Source organism: Nematolebias whitei, chromosome 9 (assembly GCF_014905685.2).
Source record: "Nematolebias whitei isolate Nwh7 chromosome 9, NemWhi1, whole genome shotgun sequence".
NCBI classification, from domain to species: Eukaryota; Metazoa; Chordata; class Actinopteri; order Cyprinodontiformes; family Rivulidae; genus Nematolebias; species Nematolebias whitei.
Window position 1 is genome coordinate 45,477,160 of NC_056506.1, and position 5,348 is coordinate 45,482,507.

Sequence of the window (5,348 nt, forward strand, 5' to 3'; positions counted from 1 at the left end):
CTGCTGCAATACTCTCAGACTCTGTGCAAGAGTTCTCTCAGTGTGTGTGTGTGTGATGATTTCAAATATATACAGTATATACAGAGCAAAACAACGCAACGAGTGCAACCCATGTTGGCGAGGGGTGTGTGAGATGAGCAGACATAATTTCACATTTCTCCACTCAGTCTTCTTCTTCTTTCAGCTTTTCCCTCTTCATGAGTCTCCACTGCGAGTCATCCTCCTCCATCTCACTCTGTCCTCACTCCAACTACCTCCATGTCCTCTCTAACTGCATCCATATATCTCCTCTTTGTCTTTTTCTTGGCAGCTGCATTTCTAACATCCTTCTACCAATATATCCACTGTCCTTCCTCAGGACATGTCCAAACCACTGTCCCTCCTCTGGACATGTCCAAACCACTGTCCCTCCTCTGGACATGTCCAAACCATCCCAGTCTGGTCTCTCTAACTTTATCTCCCAGTTGTTCAACCTGTGCTGCACCTCTGATGATCTCATTCCTAATCTTCTCCATCCTTGTCTCTCCTCAGGAGAACCTCAACATTTTCATTTTTGCCACTTCCAGTTCTGTCTCCTGTCTTTCTGTCCATGTCTCTGTTTGGTCTCACCACTGTCTTGTAAACTTTTCCTTTGACCTTTGCTGACATCATTTTTGTCGCAAATCACTCCTGAAACTTTTCTCCATCCACTCCATCCTGCCTGGACTCTCTTCTTCACCTCTTCACCACACTCGCCATGTTCCTGGACAGTGGACTCCAAGTCATTGAAGTCCTGCACCTTTGTGACCTCTGCTCCTTGTAGCCTCACTGTTTCACCTCCTCTCTCATTCACACACATGGACTCTGTCTTACTACGACTGACACTCATTCCTCTTCTTTCTAGTGCATACCTCCACCTCTCCAAGTTCTCTTCCACCTGTTCCCTGTTCTCAACACAGATCACAATATCGTCTGCAAACATCATAGTCCATGGGGATTCCTGCCTGACCTCATCTGTTCATCTGGTCCATCACCAGAGCAAACAAGAAGGGGCTCAGAGACGATCCTTGATGCACTCCCACCTCCACCTTGAAGTTATCTGTTACACCACTGCCTTGCTGTTCTCATACATGTCCTGCACCAGTCTAACATACTTCTCTGCTACTACAGATTTCCTCGTGAAACACACCTCATCCCTCAGCACCCAAAGACACAATGGAGTTCTTTCTGACCACCTCTGCACTTCTCCATCAGCATCCTCAAAGCAAAGATGGCCTCTGGTGCTCTTTCTCGGCATGAAACCAAACTCCTGCTCACAAATAGTCACCTCTCGTCTAAGTCTAGTTTCCACAATTTCTCCACTCTATCTGAGAGGGTAGAATTAATGTTCTGAAGATCTCAGAGATGATTTAGGGATATTCCAATCATCTTTGAAGCAATGGTCTGACTGATGGTTATATGGAGAAACGGGAAAAAGTTTTATAAATTGCAGAAAAATCGTGTGAAAATATGTTAATTTTCTCTCGCGGTCTCGCCGAAGTCCGTTTGTGACCAGGCAACTGGAGAGCGAGACTTTCTGGAGATTCACTCACGAGGCTGGACCCAAGGATGCACACTGACACAGCAAACCCACAAAAATAAAACTTATTCATTCAAATAAGGTTCGAGGTGACTTTATTGGAGGAGCAGCCTCTCGTTAATCTGGAACGTTGAGTCCGGCATGGTGTTGAGCCAGGTTTCCGTGAGACAGAGTACAGCATAGTTCTTCAGCTCCTCTGAAACACTCATCCTCAGCCACAGAAGGTCCAACTTGTTTTCTAAAGAGTTGGCCAGAAGTGGACAGAATCAGTGGTCTGCTAGAGTTAGCACTCCGCCTTGTTTTCCTCTCTTTTCACCACGCGCATCATTTCCTTTCAGTCTGCTTTTCTCTCCACAGCGACGTCCGTAGTGGCTTCAGTCTGCCGAGTCCAGCTCTCAGATTGTGGCTTATCGTTGCCGTTTTTGAAGCCAAACCATCTCTTGTGCTAATCAGTTAGGTTCAGCTACACATCATGCGCTGAAAGCGAGTGAAGTCGGGCTCAGAGCCGATGTCAAAACAAAAAAATAACTGGGTTTTCACCGGGAGCCCGAGAAGCCGCTGCACTGCTGTGCGCCGCCATCTTGCCGTTGAAATAAATAAATAAAAAGCTGTTATGGCAGCAAAACTTACAAAAACTGAAGACGAGACACAAGGAGGCACAGGGAGACACAAGGAGAATGTGGCGCAAGAACCAGGAACGCTCAACTGGTGCGTGAGGGACTAAAAGGCTGATGAGTGGAGCGGCTGCAGCTGTGAAACGGGGGACGGGTGGGGATGGGCGTGGGAGAAGTGGCACAGAGGACTGATCTAATGAAAAGACAAGAATCACAAACACAGAAAATCCATCCATTATCTTTACCTGCTTCTTCCTTTTCGGATCGCGGGGGTCACTGGTGTCCATGTCCGGCCATCACCATGCGAGAGGCGGGGGACACCCTGGACAGGTCTCCAGTCCCATCACAGGGACACAGAGAGACAAATGAGACAAACAACCATTCACTCTCTCTCTCACACCTAGGCATAATTTAGTCAGTCTAACATGCATGTTTTTGGTCTGTGGGAGGAAACTGGAGTACCAGGAGAAAACCCACACATGCACAGAGAGAACATGCAAACTCCACCCAGAAAGGCCCCCGGACCGGGATTGGAACCGGGGCGACCTGCAGCGTGAGGCAGCATCTCTACCAACTGCACCACCGTGCTGCACACAGAAAATCAAGATTAAAAATAAAAAAGATTCAACCTGGGGAAAAGGACTGGGAGGTAAAAATGTATTAACTTTTCTCAGAATTCTGAGAGATTTTATTATTATTTTTTTACTGTGGCCATAATCCTCTTCCATGTAAACTGAAAAAAAATAAAAAGATTAAAAATAACCAAAACATCCAGCAGCACCAGGAGACACATTTAATAAACAGTCTGACAAACATAAAGTCATTTCAGCAGCAGCAAGGTGGTTCTGAAAGAGAGTGAACCTCTCAGATGTGCACATGCATTCAATTTCCTTAAAGACACTTGGATGGCCCACCTTGGATGTTCTCTGTCTGCCGGACCAGGTTCTGGACTGCAGGCTTCATTACCCCCAAGCTGCTGACCAGACCGCCACTAACAGAACAGAACCTGGTGTTGAAAGAACCTCACTGTAGATTTCATTCAACCTTTATTTAGACAGGTTAATCCCATTGAGCCCCGAGGACTCATTTACAAGAGAGACCTGAAGATGTATTTAGATGCATTTCTTTTTCAACCTCGGTGCCTTGTATATTTTAGTAGTAGTATATTTTTAGTATGATTTTAGTATTTTTGCTGCATACTTTGGTATTTCTTGTTTTATTCGAGTTGAGACGGTTCTTCTCGTCCTAAGCGTTTCATTGCATTGTTGATATTGTATCGATTTTGCATAAGACAAATAAACCAAACCTAAATAAAAAACTAAATTTCAGCTTCTGCAGCTGTTTTTAGGCCCCTCACTTCTTATTGCCCCCTTCACCTGTTCATCGAGTTTAACAAAAAAGCAATTAAAGTAAAAAAAAAAAAAACTTTAATGTTCAGAGAGCTTGGACTACTTTAGATAACTCCAAGCCCGGCTTCTTGGAAAGGAAGTAGAAAGCAACGAGGAGTGGGCTGAACCTGCTCTGCGCTACTCGTCACTACAGGCCAAATAAAAATGATACATTCTTGTTGAATCTTGAGCTTTACACCATTTAAAGCGGAATCACTTCTGAATATCTGCATCACTTTCACACAGCCGCTTTTTGTCAGAGGGGTTTGCTCCTTCTTATCTTCCTTTGAAAAATCCAAAGAGTTCTGTGAAACCGAGTCGCGCAACATTTTAGGAAATTGGACGTTTTCAATATTTTAGTGTGAAAACTGATGGAATTTATTCAGAGCACTTTTCTTGGCAAAAGTCTACAAAACGCAAATCAACGCCTAAACCAGTAGCACTTTTGCAAAATTCACTGAGGTTCGTACGAATATGGAGCGCCACATCATCACACTACCACCTCCGTGCTTTACTGTTGTAGTTAAGCATTCACTGCAGCTGTTTCAGTCAGATTTACACCAATCATGCTGGCCCATAGCAGACTATATGAATATTCATCAGGCCCAATTTTAACAGTTCAAAAAAAAAAAAAAAAATGGTTTGGCACAAGCGCAAACATGTTGCAACATTTTATTTTCAGCTTCTCAGACATTTTTTTTTTTTTAAACTAGCATTTTGCTGCAAACAAAACCAACAATTTGTCCAAAAACTGAGAAAGCCGAGCTCAGTTTGGTTTATAACCATGAAGTTGTGCTAATTAGAAACTAAATGTGTTCTACACTTTCTTTCAGGAAGGTTTACGCATTTGTGTTCAGTTTTATTGTTTTGAGTTTTAAGAAAAACACATTTATTGTTCATGTCATAATCTTGCAGATATTGAAAAGTGCAGGCGTGTTGTATTTTTTATGTGTCTGTGCATAAATTATAATGCGGATTCGTTTGTGTTTATCTGTTTGTTTATCTGCAGGACTGTGTGAAGCATGAGCAAAGGAGGAAGCCATTACATTTTACTGCGAATCTGGATCACTTTCATTAAATCTGCAGAGTTGAGCGCTGACCCCGACAGAAAACGAGGCTCTCTAAGTGCCTCTCAAACCGTTACTTTCTTCATTTCATTATTTTTGTAGTGCTTGTAGTTTTATTGCAGAAATCAGTAAAGTGATGTTCCCCTGAAAGATTCTCCACCAAAGACCTCTTTGTTGATTAGGTTTCATCCCACAAATACTCACACGCCTTCATTTACTGATGATTTACTGTGACGAGTTATTTGGAAAAACTATTTTGAGTCAGCAATGTTTAAACTCGTACCTCAAGCAGATTAATTTGAAAAACATTTTGTGCATTTATAGATTTTTCTTTTAAATCTTTTTGGGTTGCAGGATCCTAAACATCCAACACCTACCGTTAATGTCCCAAGTGCTCTTAAGGGGAAAGTACTGTCATAGAATAAGTTGGATACAGTAGATACTCATTTATCGCAAGGGGTTCTGTTCCCAGTGCCCCTGCGATAAATGAAAAACTGCGAATAAGGAATAGTAGTACAAGTGGTAAGCAGTACTGTAGTTTATTATTTTTGTATATATACACACACACACACATATATATATATATATATATATATACATATACACATATATATATACACATATATATATATATATATACACATATATACACATCTATATATATACATATATATACACACACACACATATATATATATATACACATATACACACACACACA

At 42.1% G+C, this 5,348-nt stretch overlaps 1 protein-coding gene across 1 annotated transcript in view; it reads right to left on the reverse strand.

Moving 5' to 3' along the window:
- Positions 1 to 5,348, reverse strand: part of lig1 (ligase I, DNA, ATP-dependent) — a 111,697-nt gene that overhangs the window by 105,244 nt on the left and 1,105 nt on the right. The gene's annotated exons all lie outside the window — the stretch shown is intronic.